General features: G+C 37.5%; 2 non-coding genes across 2 annotated transcripts; both read right to left on the reverse strand.

The window, feature by feature from the left end:
* Positions 1-203: 203 nt before the first annotated feature.
* LOC112768343 (small nucleolar RNA R71) lies at positions 204-311 on the reverse strand. The gene has a single exon (XR_003185778.1). It is a non-coding gene; the product is annotated as a small nucleolar RNA R71 (small nucleolar RNA).
* Positions 312-18,753: 18,442 nt separating this feature from the next.
* On the reverse strand, positions 18,754-18,861 carry LOC112767827 (small nucleolar RNA R71). Its single transcript, XR_003185268.1, has one exon. It is a non-coding gene; the product is annotated as a small nucleolar RNA R71 (small nucleolar RNA).
* Between the last annotated feature and the right edge of the window lie 764 nt (positions 18,862-19,625).

Below are 19,625 nucleotides of genomic sequence, written 5' to 3' on the forward strand. Positions count from 1 at the left end.
TCTTAACTAAATTCTTGCAGACCTGTGATACTGTTAAGACCAATGGGGTTGACTCCGAGGTCTACAGGCTTATGCTTTTCCCGTTTGCTGTAAGAGACAGAGCTAGAATATGGTTGGACTCTCAACCTAAGGATAGCCTGAACTCTTGAGATAAGCTGGTCACAGCTTTCTTAGCCAAGTTCTTTCCTCCTCAAAAGCTTAGCAAGCTTAGAGTGGATGTTCAAACCTTCAAACAGAAAGAAGGTAAATCCCTCTATGAAGCTTGGGAGAGATATAAGCAACTGACCAAAAAGTGTCCTTCTGACATGCTTTCAGAATGGATCATCCTGGATATATTCTATGATGGTCTGTCTGAATTATCTAAGATGCCATTGAACCATTCTGTAGGTGGATCCATTCACCTAAAGAAAATGCCTGCAGAAGCTCAAGAACTCATTGACATGGTTACAAATAACCAATTCATGTACACTTCTGAAAGGAATCCTGTGAGTAATAGGACGCCTCAGAGGAAGAGAGTTCTTGAAATTGATACTCTGAATGCCATATTGGCTCAGAACAAAATATTGACTCAACACGTCAATATGATTTCTCAGAGTCTGAATGGATTGTAAGCTGCATCCAACAGTACTCAAGAGGCATCTTCTGAAGAAGAAGCTTATGATCCTGAGAACCCTGCAATAGTAGAGGTGAATTACATGGGGGAACCCTATGGGAATACCTATAATCCCTCATGGAGAAATCATCCAAATTTCTCATGGAAGGATCAACAAAAGCCTCAACAAGGCTTTAATAATGGTGGAAGAAACAGGTTTAGCAACAGTAAGCCTTTTCCATCATCCACTCAGCAACAGACAGAGAATTCTGAGCAGAATCCATCTAGCTTAGCAAATATAGTCTCTGATCTAACTAAGGCCACTTTAACTTTCATGAATGAAACAAGGTCCTCCATTAAGAAATTGGAGGCACAAGTGGGCCAGCTGAGTAAAAGAGTCACTGAAACCCCTCCTAGTACTCTCCCAAGCAATACAGAAGAGAATCCAAAAAGAGAGTGCAAGGCCATTACCTTACTTGGTGTGGCCGAACCCAAAGAGGAGGAGGAAGACGTGAATCCTAGTGAGGAAGACCTCCTGGGACGCTCAGTGACCAATAAAGAGTTTTCCTTTGAAGAACCAAAGGAATCTGAGGCTCATCTAGAGACCATAGAGATTCCATTGAACCTCCTTCTACCCTTCATGAGCTCTGATGAGTATTCTTTCTCTGAAGAGGATGATGACATTACTAAAGAGCAAGTTGCTAAATACCTTGGTGCAATCATAAAGCTGAATGCCAAGCTATTTGGTAATGAGACTTGGGAAGATGAACCTCCCTTGCTCACCAATGAACTAAATGCATTGGATAGGCAGAAATTACCTCAAAAGAAACAGGATCCTGTAAATTCCTAATTCCCTGTAAAATAGGCACCATGACCTTTGAGAAGGCTCTGTGTGACCTGGGGTCAGGAATAAACTGAATGTTACTCTCTGTAATGGAGAAACTTGGGATCTTTGAGGTGCAAGCTGCCAGAATCTCTTTAGAGATGGCAGACAACTCAAGAAAACATGCTTATGGACATGTTGAGGACGTGTTAGAAATGGTTGAAGGCCTTGACATCACTGCTGATTTCATAATCCTAGACACTGGGAAGGATGAGGATGAATCCATCATCCTTGGAAGACCCTTCCTAGCCACAGCAAGAGCTGTGATTGATGTGGACAGAGGAGAGTTGGTCCTCCAACTGAATGAGGACAACCTTGTGTTTAAAACTCAAGAATCTCCTTCTGTAACCATGGAGAGGAAGCATGAAAAGCTTCTCTCACTGCAGAGTCAACCAAAGCCCCCACAGTCAAACTCTAAGTTTGGTGTTGGGAGGCCACAGCCAAACTAAGTTTGGTGTTGAACCCCCACATTCAAACTCTAAGTTTGGTGTTGGGAGGTTCCAACAATGCTCTGAATATCTGTGAGGCTCCATAAGAGCTTACTGTCAAGCTATTGACATTAAAGAAGCGCTTGTTGGGAGGCAACCCAATGTTATTTAATTATATCTATTTTATTTTATTGTTATTTTATTTTTTTAGGTTGATGATCATGTGGAGTCATAAAAACTACTGAAAAATCAAAAACAGAATGAAAAACAGCTTTAAAAGCAGCTCACCCTGGAGGAAGAACTTACTGGCGTTTAAACACTAGTAAGAAGCGTCAAACTGGCGTTTAACGCCAGAAAGAAGCATCAAGCTAGCGTTAAACGCCAGAAACAAGAACCAGACTGTCGTTTAACGCCAGAACAGAGCATGGAAGTGGCGTTAAACGCCAAAAACAGGATACATTTGGGCGTTTAATGCCAAAAACAAGCAGCAAGCTGGCGTTTAACGCCAGACATGCATGCTAAGGGCGTTTTACACGCCTAATTGGAGCAGGGATGTTAAGTCCTTGACCCCACTGGATCTGTGGACCCCACAGGATCCCCACATTTTCTTCTCTCCTCTTCACACCTTTTCATAACTCTCTTCCACAAATACCCCTCACCAATCACCTCAATCACTCTTCCCCATCACCTCTTCCCCACTCACATCCATCCCCTCTTCCCCAAAAACCCCAACTACCTCCACAATTCAAACTCTTTTCCCTCCCAAACCCAACCCTAATGGCCGAACCCTAAACCTTCCCCCACTCCTATATAAACCCTTCATCCCCTCTTTATTTTCACACAACACAACCCTTTCTTCTCCCCCTTGGCCGAATACACCTTCTCCCTCCATCTCCTCCATTTTCTTCCTCTTCTCCTTCTTTCTTTCTTCTTTTGCTCGGGGACGAGCAAACATTTTAAGTTTGGTGTGGTAAAAGCATAGCTTTTTGTTTTTCCATAACCATTAATGGCACCTAAGGCAAGAGAAACCTCAAGAAAGAGGAAAGGGAAGGCAATTGCTTCCACCTCTGAGTCATGGGAGATGAAGAGATTCATCTCAAAGGTCCATCAAGAACACTTCTATGAAGTTGTGGCCAAGAAGAAAGTGATCCCTGAGGTTCCTTTCAAGCTCAAAAAGAATGAGTATCTGGAGATCCGACATGAGATTTGAAGAAGAGGTTGGGAAGTTCTCACCAATCCCATTCAACAAGTCGGGATCTTAATGGTTCAAGAGTTCTATGCAAACGCATGGATCACTAGGAACCATGATCAAAGTGTGAACCCGAATCCAAAGCATTGGCTTACCATGGTTTGGGGGAAACACTTAGATTTTAGTCCGGAAAATGTAAGGTTGGCGTTTAACTTGCCAATGATGCAAGAAAACGCATGCCCCTACACTAGAAGGGTCAACTTTGATCAAAGGTTGGACCAAGTTCTCATGGACATATGTGTGGAAGGAGCTCAATGGAAAGTTGACTCAAGAGGCAAGCCGGTTCAATTGAGAAGACTGGACCTTAAGCCTGTAGCTAGAGGATGGTTGGAGTTTATTCAACGCTCAATCATTCCTACTAGCAACCAGTCTGAAGTTACTATAGACCGAGCCATCATGATTCATAATATCATGATTAGGGAGGAAGTGGAAGTTCATGAGATTATACCTCAAGAACTCTACAATGTGGCTGACAAGTCCTCCACCTTGGCAAGGTTAGCCTTTCCTCACCTCATTTGTCACCTCTGTAATTCGGCTGGAATTGACATAGAGGGAGACATCCTCATTGAAGAGGACAAGCCCATCACTAAGAAAAGGATGGAGCAAACAAGAGATCATGGACCTCAACAAGAGCATGAGGAAATTCCTCACCATGAAATCCCTGAGATGCCTCAAGGGATGCACTTTCCTCCACAAAACTATTGGGAGAAAATCAACACTTCCCTAGGAGAATTAAGCTCCAACATGGGACAACTAAGGATGGAGCACCAAGAGCACTCCATCATCCTCCATGAGATTAGAGAAGATCAAAGAGCTATGAGGGAGGAGCAACAAAGACAAGGAAGAGATATAGAGGAGCTCAAGAGCACCATTGGTTCTTCAAGAAGAGGAAGACGTCACCCTCACTAAGGTGGACCCATTCCTTAATCTCCTTGTTCTTATTTTCTGTTTTTCGTTTACTATGCTTTATGTTTATGTTTGTGTCTTATTACATGATCATTGGTGTTTAAGTGTCTATGTCTTAAAGCTATGAATGTCCTATGAATCCATCACCTCTCTTAATTGAAAAATGTTCTAAAAACAAAAGAACAAGAAGTACAGGGTTTCGAATTCATCCTTGAAACTAGTTTAATTATTTTGATGTGGTGACAATACTTTTTGTTTTCTGAATGAATGCTTGAACAGTGCATATGTCTTTTGATATTGTGGTTTATGAATGTTAAATATGTTGGCTCTTGAAAGAATGATGAAAAGGAGAAATGTTATTTGATAATCTAAAAAATCATAAAATTGATTCTTGAAGCAAGAAAAAGCAATGAATAGAGAAAAGCTTGTCAAAAAAAGAGAGAAAAAGAGAAAAGAAAAATGGCGAAAAAAAAAAGATAGAAAGAAAAAGAAAAAGTAAGCAGAAAAAGCCAAAAGCTCTTTAAACCAAAAGGCAAGAGCAAAAAGGCAATAGCCCATAAAACCAAAAGGCAAGGGTAATAAAAAGGATCCAAGGCTTTGAGCATCAGTGGATAGGAGGGCCTAAAGGAATAAAACCCTGGCCTAAGCGGCTAAACCAAGCTGTCCCTAACCATGTGCTTGTGGCGTGAAGGTGTCAAGTGAAAACTTGAGACTGAGCGGTTAAAGTCAAGGTCCAAAGCAAAAAAAGAGTGTGCTTAAGTACACTGGACACCTCTAATTGGGGACTTTAGCAAAGCTGAGTCACAATCTGAAAAGGTTCACCCAGTTATGTGTCTGTGGCATTTATGTATCTGGTGGTAATACTGGAAAACAAAGTGCTTAGGGCCACGGCCAAGACTCATAAAGTAACTGTGTTCAAGAATCAACATACTGAACTAGGAGAATCAATAACACTATCTGAAATCTAAGTTCCTATAGATGCCAATCATTCTGAACTTCAAGGGATAAAGTGAGATGCCAAAACTATTCAAGAGGCAAAAAGCTACTAGTCCCGCTCATCTTATTGGAGATAAGTTTCATTGATATTTTGAAATTTATAGTATATTCTCTTCTTTTTATCCTATTTGATTTTTAGTTTCTTGGGGACAAGCAACAATTTAAGTTTGCTGTTATGATGAGCGGATAATTTATACGCTTTTTGGCATTATTTTTACATAGTTTTTAGTATGATTTAGTTAGTTTTTAGTATATTTTTATTAGTTTTTAAATAAAAATCATATTTCTGGACTTTACTATGAGTTTGTATGTTTTTCTGTGATTTTAGGTAATTTCTGGCTGAAATTGAGGGACTTGAGCAAAAATCAGATTCAGAGGTTGAAAAAGGACTGCAGATGCTGTTAGATTCTAACCTCCCTTCACTCAAAGTGGACTTTCTGGAGCTACAAAAGTTCAAATGGTGTGCTCTCAATTGCATTGGAAAATGGAGATCCAGGGCTTTCCAGCAATATATAATAGTCCATACTTCTCTCGAGTTTAGATGACACAAACTGGTGTTCAACGCCAGCTCTCTGCCCTATTCTGGAGTTAAACGCCAGAAACAGGTTGCAAAGCAGAGTTAAACGCCAGAAACAGGTTACAAACTGGCGTTTAACTCCAAGAAAGACCTCTACACGTGAAAGCTTCAATGTTCAGCCCAAGCACACACCAAGTGGGCCTGGAAGTGGATTTTTGTATCATTTACTTATTTTTGTAACCCAAGTAACTAGTTTAGTATAAATAGAACTTTTTACTATTGTATTCAGAGTCTTTGAATCTGATCTTTGATTAGTTTTATGCTATCTTAGACCTTTAGGGAGGCTGGCCATTCGGCCATGCCTGGACCTTGTTCTTATGTATTTTCAACGGTAGAGTTTCTACACACCATATATTAAGGTGTGGAGCTCTACTGTTCCTCATGAAGTAATACAAAGTACTATTGTTTTTCTATTCAATTCAAGCCTATTTCTTCTCGAAGATATTCATTCACACACAAGAACATGATGAATGTGATGATTATGTGACGCTCATCATCATTCTCACTTATGAACATGTGCCTGACAAACACTTCCGTTCTACATGCAAACAAGCTTGAATGTGTATCTTTTAGCCTTCTGATCGTGAGATCAGAGTCTTCGTGGTATAGGCTAGAATTATTGGTGGCCATTCTTGAGGTCTGGAAAGTCTAAACCTTGTCTGTGGTATTCCGAGTAGGATCCGGGAAGGGATGGCTGTGACGAGCTTCAAACTCGCGAGTTCTGGGCGTAGTGACAGACGCAAAAGGATTACTGAATCCTATTCCAGTATGATCGAGAACCGACAGATGAATAGCCATGCGGTGACAACGCATCTTGGACCATTTTCACTGAGAGGATGGGAAGTAGCCATTGACAACGGTGATGCCCTACACAAAGCTTGCCATAGAAAGGAGTGGGAATGATTGGATGAAGACAGTAGGAAAGCAGAGGTTCAGGAGGAACGAAAGCATCTCTATACGCTTATCTGAAATTCTCACCAATGAATTACATAAGTATCTCTATCCCATTTTACGTTTTATTTATCTTTTAATTGTTAAAACTCCATAACCATTTGAATCCGCCTGACTGAGATTTACAAGGTGACCATAGCTTGCTTCAAGCCGATAATCTCCGTGGGATCGACCCTTACTCACGTAAGGTTTATTACTTGGACGACACAGTGCACTTGCTGGTTAGTTGTGCGAAGTTGTGACAAAGTGTGTGAATTACGTTTCGAGCACCAAGTTTTTGGCGCCGTTGTTAAGGATCACAATTTCGTGCACCAACTAGCCTGCCTAAACTCCGCAGGCTATCACTAGTCCTCTTTTGTACATCATACTTATATATATCTTGTTTACTTTAATTATTACCTTGTGTATCTTGGAGATATCTACAAGGTTTTATATATATTATGTCTTATTCTGTCTGTGCCTATGCGTTTAGTTATCGTGTGTGAACTCTTCGCGTTTCGTAATTCTTCTTTACGCGACTTTGAGCTTTATTCCTTCATCGGGCTTCTAGTTATAGAAATTCTTGGACATATATTATATATTATAAGCTTTAGAACTATCGTGGCACTTTGTTATCCTTTGCTTTATGGCTAGAGGTAAGGTTTAGGATAACGGGGTGTTACATTTAGTGGTATCAGAGCGGTTCGTCCTCGTGAGCCTGAGGGATAGACCGGTTGTGTTTTGTTGTACACTTTGGATCATTTTTCTTTCGTGCTATTTAAGATATCTGTTTGATATGCATAGCATTCTTGTTTGTGAGTACTTTCGGGATAATTGAAGCACTGAGCTTGAGATATTGAGACTGATCACCTTAATATCGATTGTTTGGTGTGGAAAGAAAATCTGAATGGCAACTCACGGACGATGTCGATCACGTTAATGGAGAGGTAGTAAAGATTACTAACCTAGCCGATACGTTACGAGCTCAACATGTTCCAGAAAACTAGTTCGTGAAGTTTGCGGCATACCAATTGATAAGTATGGCACAGCACTGGTGGCAGAGGAAGTGCCGACTGATGCTTATGTGGTTTTTCAATTAGGATTTCCAATTTCTAAACGGTATGGCCTTGAATCTTGTTGAAAAATTTTTGAAGCTTAGAATAATTTTGAGAATTGGTTTGGAACTTTTGGTTTAAATTATTTGGATTTGAAACTAGGTCGAAACTCTTGGTTTGAATGATATGTTTAAAAAGAAAAGTGAGTTCTATGATTTTGTTGAGTTGTGAAATTGGTTTATAATTTAACTTATCGAAAATGATTTTGATTAATTTAAGAATAAATAATTTTTGAGTCTTTTGAAAAAGCTTTGATATTGAAAAGCTTTAGATCGAACTTGTTTTGAAGGTTTTGAAAAATGTTACAAAAGCAGTATTTGGTTTAAAGGAAAATTTTCTATTCGAGGTAGTGGAGTAAGTCGGACTCTTAGTGACAAATAATCAGAGTGATGCAGTGGAAGACAAGAGGAAACATCGACACTGTAGAACACTTCGAGGAGGATATAGCGTGATTCGAATTTTCGAGGGCGAAAATTTTATTAGGAGGGGAGAATGTAAGAATTAGAATAAACGCTTTAATAAAATAATAATTCAATTACTCGAAATAGGTTCAAAAATATAGAAGTGTTTTCTTTAAAATATAAAGGTGAAATTCGAATTCAATAAATTTTTCTGAGTGGGAAAATGTATCTTTTATGAAAAGTTTTTGTAAAATCGCGTACTGGCACTTAAGCCGGCAGTATTGGCTCTAGTATGTCCGGTACCGCGTATTTTGGAAAATAAGATTTTAAAAATTGAATTTATTATTTTGAAAGGACAAAAATAATTTAGAATAAAAAATCGGGCACTAATTGTTGCAATTTTCTCATAATTCCTTAACCCAATGATCATCCATGTTAAATCATTAAGAAAGAAAATACTTGAATGTGGTAGCGTACTTGAATTCATAAACATGAATCATGATCGGAAGAGTTTGGATCTTGTGGTTATTTCGATCTTCTTCAACCAAAGCCTTTTGTCAACTTCTCTGATGGGAAAGAGTTGCTAAGGCGGCTTTGGTATGTTGGGGACCGAAACCCTGTGTGTACGCTAGTAAAAATAATTTTCTCCTTTGATGGTACGAAGGCGCTATGCGTATCCACACTGAGACCAATCTTTGCTGTCAACTCCTTGACCAATGGACATCTGATCTAAATTGAAAAATCTCTTGCAACTCTTTGCACGCCATAAAAGTCTTCTCCAAGAATTAGACTCACATACGTTTATGTGTATAAAGATAAAAGAATAAAACTCTTGTGTTTTATTCTCATTTAATTCCAAATCAAAAGTAATTATGACATATTCATTTTAGCATTTATAACAATAAATGAGATCACCATTATATAAGTCATTTAATTTGAAATAGCATAAGTTGTGATTATAATTAATATATGTATTGCCCACAAACAAATTAGGAAATTAAAATAATTTGCTAACAATCTCGCACTTGGGCTATACATATATTCTTTCTTGACATAATCACATCTTATAAACTTTATGCGCGCATCTGAATGCTATTTCTCTTATTACTTTAACAATCTGGTCCGTCTCATATATTAGATATGGAATGACCGCAGCTTTTATCACATTAATGTGGTGACTAAACCACGACAATCACCATCCTAATATACTTAATGACATAGATCAAATTTAATTTGGATGAGTAATATGGAAATTACATGCCAAGTGATCTCATGCATGTCTATTTTCAGCTGGTCCAACTTTAGAACTTTATTGAGATCAAACACAAAATAAATATTGCAAAATGAACATTTCACATAACATGAAATAAACCATCAACTTAATTCTGTAGAAAAATAATTCAATATCTGTCATAGAACATATAGCATAAAATAAACTCCCACTAAACCAAAGAATCACAAATATTGACACTCATATGAGCAGTGTGCTCATGAAAGACTTTAGGGATCAATCCCTTGGTTAATGGGTCTGCTAGCATATACTGTATTCCGATATGTTCTATGAAAATTTGTTTTTCTTGAATTTTTTTCCTTGACAACTAAGAACTTAATGTCTATATGCTTCGATTTTGTCAAGCTCTTATTGTTGTTGTAGTATAGTACTGCTAACTTATTGTCACAAAATATCTTTAATGGCCTTTCAATGTTATTTACTATATGAAGCTCAGTGACAAAGTTTTGCAACCATATGCCATGAAATCAGAATTAGAGGACCCAATGATCTCCAAATTTTCTGATATCCGATAAGTAAGCATATAATCCTTTATTCTCTTTAGATAACTATTACACGTTTAACAACTATCCAATGATCCATGCTAGGATTGCTCAAGTATCTACCCAACACTCCCACTAAGAATGATATAACAGGGCGTGTGCAGACTTGAGCATACATTAAGCTCCCTAGTGCTGATTGATAAACCCATATTTTATGATATATTTTGTGCTTAGTTTGAGTGATTTATTCAATCCTTCACCCACTTATTCATATTAATTGCATGGTTTTACTTCTCCTTCCTTATTATGTGATGTATGTGAAAAGCAAGTTTTCTATGCTTTAAAATTAATTATTTTAATTACCTTTATTTCCATTCGATGCCGTGATTAGTGTGTTGAGTAGTTTTAGATCTTCTAAGGCAGGAATGACTTAAAGGATGGAAAGGAAACATACAAAAATGGAAGGAAAGTGCAAAACGGAGTTCTGAAGAAACTGGCATCCACGCGATCGCATGGACGACGCGATCGCGTGCCAAGCGCGAATCAACAGCGACGCGGCCGCATGACTAACGCGACCGCGCGCCTTAAGCAGAACGCATATGACGCGGTCGCATGACTGACGCGACCGCGTGGCAAGGAAAAGCTCCGAACGACGTGACCGAGTGACCCACGCGGACGCGTGACAGAGGCCACGCACCAGAAATTGCAGAAAACGCTCCCAGCAACTTCTGAAGCCCTTTTTGGCCCAAATCCAAGTCCAGAAGGCATAGACCAGAGGTTATGAAGTGAGGGAATGCATCCATTCAGGGAGTCTCCACTTTAGTTTAGTTTTCATGATTTAGATTTAGTTTTGAGAGAAGTTCTCTCCTCTCCCTCTTAGGATTTAGGACTTCTCTTAGTTTTAGGAGTGACTCTCAATCCCAGGTTCTTTATTTTTATTTATTTTTCCAATTTAGTTTATGAACTCTTCATGTTAGATTATAATTTCCCTTATTAATGTTATTTGAGGTATTTCAATTCATGATTTCTTTCTTTAATTTATGTTATTGTTGCTTTACATCTGAAGGCATTTTTATTCCAGCAAATTTACTTTTTCTTCTTTTGGTCTTGGTTAAGAAAGCAGTAACTCAGGAGTTATCTTATCTCAACATAATTGATAACTGTTATCTTTGCTAATTGAACTGAGCTTCAATAATCCCAACCTTTTCTTAGGAAATAAATAGGATTCGAAGATCAAACTAATTAGTCCCTTGACTTTCCTTTACTTTAGTAAAGGTTGACTAAGTGGAATTAAGATTCAACTTTCATTGTTGTTGATAAGAATAACTAAGCCTGGACTTCCAATTTCTCATACCTTGCCAAAAGTTTGCTTTACAGTATTTATCTATTTTCAATTGCCATTAAATTACTCGTTTCTCATTCTTGAAACCCCAATTTTACAATCTCCATAACCAATAATAAGAACATACTTCCCTGCAGTTTCCTGAGAAGACGACCCGAGGTTTGAATACTCGGTTATCAATTTCAAAGGGGTTTGTTACTTGTGACAACCAAAACATTTGCATGAAAGGGATTTTTGTTGGTTTAGAAACTATATCTACAACGCGACTGTTTTTATGATATTCTTTACTAGCAAAAATCTTGTTCGTCACTGATGCATAAAGGTTATCATGCATTCCTGTCCTCTCAATATCATTTTTGGGGTATTGCTTGAGACTAAACTTGTCTCTTTTAGCTACGGGTGTGTCTATTGGTCTACAACTTTCTATGACATATCTACTTAAAATATTTTCGATATAGTTCTTTTGTGATAATCTAAGAATACCTTGAGAGAGATCTCTTAGTATCTCGATTCCTAATACAAAAGAGGCATCACCAAGATCTTTCATTTCAAATTTGTTCGATAGAAATTTCTTAGTTTTATGCAACAAACCTATATCGTTATTGGCAAGTAGAATGTCATCAATATATAAGACCAAAAAAATGTAGTTACTCCCACTAAATTTGTAGTATACACAGTCATCTATAATATTTACCTCAAAATCATATGAGGTAATGCCTTGATTAAACTTGTGAAACCATTGACGAAAAGCTTGTTTTAGATCATCGATAGATTTTCTCCCTTTTCTGTTGGATCTCCTTAATTGTACTTCTTGAGGTTGTTGAGATTGCTATATGGATTGGGGTTGAGGAGGATTCTCATTATTTTCCTGTGCTGTAGCAGTATCTTGAGCAATAATAATATTTTCATTGTTCTCTTGTTCTGTAACCAGATCTACAATAGGATTTTCATTGTGCTATTGTACTATAACTGTATCTTGAATAATAATAGGCACAAAGACCTGATCATTGTCAGTTATAGAATCTTCATCAAAAGCAACATTCCTAATATTTTCTTCCTCCCAAACTCAACATCCTCAAGAAATCTCGCATTTCCTGTTTCAAAAATAGACCTTGATGTAGGATTGTAAAACTTGTACCCCCGTGAACGCTCAGCATAACCAACAAAGTAGCAACTAATTGTCCTTGAGTCCAATTTTCTTTTATGCGGCCTATAAGGTCGCACCTCAGCTAGACATCCCCAAATATGCAAATGCTTTATACTGGGCTTTTTCCCATTCTAAATTTCATAAGGGGTTTTATTAACTGCTTTGCTTGGAAGTGGGTCAAACGGACCTAAAACACTAACGGATTGAACCGGACCCAAACTGAGCCCAAGGCTTAACATATATATGCTTATTAAATGAGATTTCAGCTCATTTTCACCACCAAGGAGAGAGAGAAATGCGGATTGAGAGAGAGGGGAGGGTGGTACTATTCATCACCATCTTCCCAGAGCCATAACTTGAGCTATGGAGCTTCGATTAACGAGCCGTTTGTGGCTACACGAAGCTCTCATCGAGCCCGTCATTTCTAAAAATGTTTTGTAGGTAAGAACTTGAAACTTGCGCTTCAGTTTCCTGCCCTAACTTGGATTTATGGTGGAAAGAGTTGGAAGAGAATGAATGGGATATGTATTGAAATTGATGGAGATGATATGAAATGGTAAGTTGTTCTGTGTGATGGTATTTTATGATGATTGAGTAGGCTTTGATTTGGTTTAGTTGTGAATTTTGGAAGTTTGAAAACCTAGTTAATTTTTTGGTAAAAACTAGTTTTTTGTGAACTTTGACGGATCGTAACTTGAACCTCAGACTTCGAAACTGGTTGAAATTTGTCTTAAATTAAAGTTAATTTAAGGATCTTTAAATTGATATAAAGTTTGATGAAAATGGATTTTTGTAGAGGAAGTTATGAATGTTTAAAGTTTGGTGTTAAAACCTGATTTCTGCAACTTTACAAACTTTTGCAATCCTGGAGGGGTATGCGTATGCAAACTCTTGTATGCGTATGCGAGATGGGCAAAATTTTAAATATGCGTACGCATACATTTGGCATGCGTACGCATATACCCTGTTTTGCTGAAAAATAATTTTTCTTCATTTTTAAGGGTTCTAACTTTTCAAACTTCCTCCAAATGTTCTTTAAGAGTACTATCGAGTAATTAGGTTCTAATATTATTAAAGATGAGCTAGAGACTTAAATAGATGAATTTCTATATGAGTTTAGAAGACGGAGACTTAGGTTTCTGAAGTTGTGGTTGAGCGGGCGGAGTATTATATTGGTGATGATTCAGAGAACTTAAGAGGAGATGATAGTTGATAATAATTTGAGAAATTGGAAACCGATGATGGTTATGATAAGTTAAGAACATGGAAAGGAATGATAAAATTATTGGATTATATGAGAGTGTGCAGGGCCTATATCCCTGGTGTGACAGTTTTTCTACTGCAAGAGTGTAACGGGTACTATATCTTTGGAATGATTTATGGTGACACAGTTGTTGTTTCCTTCCGTGCTGTATGAGTGCACATAGCCTATATCTCTGGCATAGCAGACTCCCTGTTGCATGAGTGTGCAGAGTCTATATCTCTGGCGTGGCAGATTTCTCTGCTGCATGAGTGTGCAGAGCCTATATCTCTGGTGTGGCAAGGAAGGCTACATCCAGAAGGATGTGACGGGTTGGCAGTTATAGACCGACAAGTGATATCACGAGCCAATAGGAAAGGCATTCATCTTATGCATCTTCTACCTATTTGTGTGCTTTACTTAATTTCTATTATGCCTAAATGAATCACATGCTTACTTGCTAATTGTTCTATTTGCTGTACATGTACTTTACTTGTGCTTTACTTGTCTGCATTACTTGTGTTTTCTATTGGGATTGAGGAGGTTCGGTAGGCGGTGGCAATGGGATCGCACGGAGGTTAGGTTGTTGAAAGCTATGGGATACGGTGGTGTGACTAGTTTTAGTTAGATATTCCCTAAGTTTAGATAATCCTATTTATGGTTTATGGTTTAATTTATTTATTTTCGTTAAGCTTGAATATCTGTTTGGTGTGAAGTTCTAGGATTGCCTTTGGCATCCCGGAACGTTACATCTTACATATTGGGCACTGTTACCATACTAAGAACCTCCGATTCTCATACCATATATTGTTGTTATTTTTCAGATGCAGGTCGTAACCCACCTCAGTGAGTTGCGAGATGGTGATAGAGCGGAGTATGGTTTCATCTTTATTTTATTCTACTTTATTTTGATATAGTCACTCTCTCATCCTTTGTATTTATATAACCTTGTTGCCTTAGAGGCTTTATTTCTGAAAACTTTGAGAGATACGTTGTTGCTATTTTAAAACTTCAAAACTCTGTTGTATTCAGTTTGACTAGCCGGCCTAAACTCTGCAGGCTGTCACTAGTCCTCTTTTGTACATCATACTTATATATATCTTGTTTACTTTAATTATTACCTTGTGTATTTTGGAGCTATCTGCAAGGTTTTATATATATTATGTCTTGTTCTGTCTGTGCCTATGCATTTAGTTATCGTGTGTGACCGCTTCATGTTTCGTAATTCCGCTTTATGCGACTTTGAGATTTATTCCTTCATTGGGCTTCTAGTTATATAAATTTTTGGTCATATATTATATATTATAAGTGATATTAAAGATTTATACCGGTTCAGAATTTAACCAAATAATTTTGTTGCGAGCATAGCCCAAACCAACATTCAATCCTCAAATCAAAGTTTAAATTTGGTTGTCACAAGTCCAACCCAATAAAAGTAACCGAGAGTATTAGTCCTGGGTCGTCTTCTCAAGGAATTGCAGTGAGGTATGCATATTATTGGTTATGGTATCCAAGGGGTTAGGTTGGTAAAAAAAGGGCAAGAAAATAAATGGTAAGAAAATAAAAAGAGGCATTCATGGCAAGGATTGAGAATCTAGGCTTTCTATCCTAGTTATTAATTATCATACAATAGTTAACAAGAGCTAATCCTATTTCGTCATCTCCAACATAGGAAGAAGGTATAATGTTATCTTCATATTGAGAGAAAGTCAAATAGGACTAGTTAATCTCAATCCATAAGCAATGTTAATGGATACAAGACTAACTAATCACTCTAGATCACCAATATAAATTGGGTATTAATGACTCAAGATTGCCCAATTTCTCTTTCCAAGACAAGAATGCTCAAAAAGCTACTCTAACATCCAACCAAGCATTTTGTCAAACACTTGGAAGGCATAAAAGGAAAGCATAATAAATTGCAAGGAAAGCATAATAAATTGCAAGGAAAGATAAATTCTACAACTACCAATTATAAGAAAATAACAATAACAACTCAAATCAACAATAAAAGAACATCAAACATCAAGTGCATTAAAGGAAATCCAAATCCAACAAAGAGTTCATAAATATAAAAGAGGCATAAAAGAGAAATTAACAAGAAGAAACTAGAGAATTGAACTACTAGAGCATGAAAATGTAAAAGAAACAAGATGAAAGCAAGAAATTAAACCTAGATCTAAGAGGAAAATAAACCTAAGAACCCTAATTCTAGAGAGAAGAGGGAGCTTCTCTCTCTAGAAAACTCACTAAAGCATCATCCTAGCTAATTTAATTGCTCCCCCCTTGACCCATCTTGAGTTCTGCATCAAATAGCATCAGAAATGAGTTGGATTTGGGCTTGGGCAGCTCAAAAATCGCCCCCAGTGAATTCACTTTAATGGGGTCACGTGCTGGCTATGACGCGTACGCGTGGATGACGCGTACGCGTGGATGACGCGTGCGCGTCACTAGCAAATTTTCTTCTCATGCATACGCCTGGGTGATGCGTGCATGTGGCCTTGTGAATGTCCTTCTCACGCGTACGCATGGGAGACGCGTGCGCGTGGCCATGAGTTCTCCAAATACTAATTTCTTCATGAATTCTCCACTTTGCATGCTTTTCTCTTCACTTCTTCCATCCAATACTTGCCTTATGAATCTGAAATCACTCAACAAACATGTCAAGGCATCGAATGGAATTAAGGTGAATTAAATTTAGCTATTTTAAGGCCTAAAAAGCATGTTTTCACACTTAAGCACAATTTAGGGAGAATTACAAAACCATGCTATTTCATTGAACAAATGTGAGATAAGTTGATAAAATTCCCTAAATTAAGCACAAGATAAACCACAAAATTGGGGTTTATCAATAAGCTTTAGAACTGTTGTGGCACTTTGTTATCCTTTACTTTACAACTAGAGATAAGGCTTAGGGTAACGGGGTGTTACATGACGTGGTGGCAGGGCACGGCTGGCCGGCGAGCTTGCGCGGTCTCCCTCTCTTTTCGTCTCATCCTCGGCATCAGCATTTCTCAGATCTCCTCTCTTCTCTGTCAGCAGCGGCAGTGATGCCCACCGCGTCGCCTTCCCTTCTCCCCCTCTCCTTCTCTTCCATGGTACCCCCTTCCCCGTTTCCCTTTCTTTCTTTCTTTCTTCTTTCTTTGTTTCTTCCTTCCGTAGGTGTGGTGTGAGTGTGGTGAAGGGAGAATGGGTGGTAACTAGGGTTAGATTGGGTTAGGTTAGGTTAGGACTAGTGGGTTAGTTTAGGTATTTTTTTATTAAAATAGGGGTAGTAATGTAATTTTTATAAAATAAAGAAAAAGTAAAATAAAAATTACTTCACCTAAATTATTTATAAAGTATCCATCTTTAAAAATATCTTTTAATTACCAATCTTTAAATTATTTTTCAGTTAAATACCAAATTGATAAAAATTAGGGATAAGTAAATTAATTCTCCTTTATTTATAAAATAAGGTTAAAAATATAAATATTTAAAATTAAAGTATATAAAATATTTACTATTTTTCAATTATAAGAACTCTAAATAATAAATAAGAATTTGCTCAATTTATATATAAAAATCTCTAAAAATATAATCTTAAATAAATATAATAGATCATAAATAATTTATTAATAACTTTCAAATTTCGTGGTCTTACATAGGGAGGTGAGAACCTAACCCAAAGGCCCTTAGTAGAAAAAGGGAATGCCACAAATTTAATATAAATAAATGCACCAGGTCAACGTTCATCTCAAAAAAGTTTATCTTTATGAAAACTTGCGTTCTTTACTTATTTATTTTGAAGTCATTTTTACTTAACTATATAACATTTTATATCCAAAAGTCTTGTAGTCATATATGCTTTAGGAAAAATCAAAGTAAATTTATAGATATTTTCTTTAGGAATCAAAGTCATACCTAAGGTCTTTCTACCCAACAAACTTCCATCACTCATTCTTATCCATCCAACACATAAACCAAACTCTAAGGGCAATCTGAATTCAATCCACTTCAACCTCCATCACTTTCGTACACCTGCAAATACAATCAAATCAAATAATTCAAACACACAAAAGGAAAGACATATAAAGCACGTAACAAATAGCACATAGTCAGATAAATCACATAAACACAACACAACAATAAAATGCACACCCAAATAAATCAAACAAATGTATATGATGCATGCCTGTCCTACTGGCCATGAGTTCACATGTTGGTTAAACTGCCAGACTGATGAGCGGATAATTTATACACTTTTTAGCATTGTTTTTATATAGTTTTCAGTATGATTTAGTTAGTTTTTAGTATATTTTTATTAGTTTTTAATTAAAATTCACATTTCTGGACTTTACTATGAGTTTGTGTGTTTTCCTGTGATTTCAGGTATTTTCTGGCTGAAATTGAGGGACTTGAGCAAAAATCAGATTCAGAGGTTGAAGAAGGACTGCAGAAGCTGTTGGATCCTGACCTCCCTGCACTCAAAGTGGATTTTCTGGATTTATTTATTCATCCATTAACACTTCTATCCTCACCCCTGTGTTTGGATTCTCATCTTTTCCTTCTTCTATTCTTACTTTCTTCTACTCACGTAAAGGAATCTCTATACTGTGACATAGAGGATTCCATATTTTCCTTTCTGTTTTCTTCTTTTTCATATGAGCAGGAACAAGGATAAGAACATTCTTGTTGAAGCTAATCCTGAACCTGAAAGGACTCTGAAGAGGAAGCTAAGGGAAGCCAAAGCACAACTCTCGGGAGAAAATCTGACAGAAATTTTTGAAAAAGAAGACAACATGGCCGAAAATAATAATAATGAAAGGAAGATGCTTGGTGACTTTACTGCACCAAATTCCAATTTACATGGAAGAAGCATCTCAATCCCTGCCATTGGAGCAAACAACTTTGAGCTTAAACCTCAATTAGTTTCTCTGATGCAACAGAACTGCAAGTTTCATGGGCTTCCATCTGAAGATCCTTTTCAGTTCTTGACTAAATTCTTGCAGATCTGTGATATTGTTAAGACCAATGGGGTTGATCCCGAGGTCTACAGGCTTATGCTTTTCCCGTTTGCTGTAAGAGACAGAACTAGAGTGTGGTTAGACTCTCAACCTAAAGATAGCCTGAACTCTTGGGATAAGCTGGTCACGGCTTTCTTAGCCAAGTTCTTTCCTCCTCAAAAGCTTAGTAAGCTTAGAGTGGATGTTTAAACCTTCAGATAGAAAGAAGATGAATCCCTCTATGAAGCTTGGGAGAGATATAAGCAACTAACCAAAAAGTGTCCTTCTGACATGCTTTCAGAATGGACCATTCTGGATATATTCTATGATGATCTATCTGAACTATCAAAGATGTCATTGGACCATTCTGCAGGTGGATCCATTCACCTAAAGAAAACGCCTGTAAAAGCTCAAGAGCTCATTGACATGGTTGCTAATAACCAGTTCATGTACACTTCTGAGAGGAATCTTGTAAGTAATGGGACGCCTCAGAAGAAGGGAGTTCTTGAAATTGATACTCTGAATGTCATATTAGCTCAGAACAAAATATTGATTCAGCAAGTCAATATGATCTCTCAGAGTCTGAATGGATTGAAGGAATCATCCAACAGTACTCAAGAGGCATCTTCTGAGGAAGAAACTTATGATCCTGAGAACCCTGCAATAGCAGAGGTAAATTACATGGGTGAACCCTATGGAAACACCTATAATCCCTCATGGAAAAATCACCCAAATCTCTCATAGAAGGATCAATAAAAGCCTCAACAAGGCTTTAATAATGGTGGAAGAAACAGGTTTAGCAATAGCAAGCCTTTTCCATCATCCACTCAGCAACAGACAGAGAACTCTGAGCAAAATCCATCTAACTTAGCAAATATAGTCTCTGATCTATCTAAGGCCACTTTAAGTTTCATGAATGAAACAAGGTCCTCCATTAGAAATCTGGAGGCACAAGTGGGCCAGCTGAGTAAAAGGGTCACTGAAACTCCTCCTATAACTCTCCCAAGCAATACAGAAAAAAATCCAAAAGGAGAGTGCAAGGCCATTGAATTAATCATCAT

The sequence above is a fragment of the Arachis hypogaea genome, chromosome 17 (genome assembly GCF_003086295.3).
Source record: "Arachis hypogaea cultivar Tifrunner chromosome 17, arahy.Tifrunner.gnm2.J5K5, whole genome shotgun sequence".
NCBI lineage: Eukaryota > Viridiplantae > Streptophyta > Magnoliopsida > Fabales > Fabaceae > Arachis > Arachis hypogaea.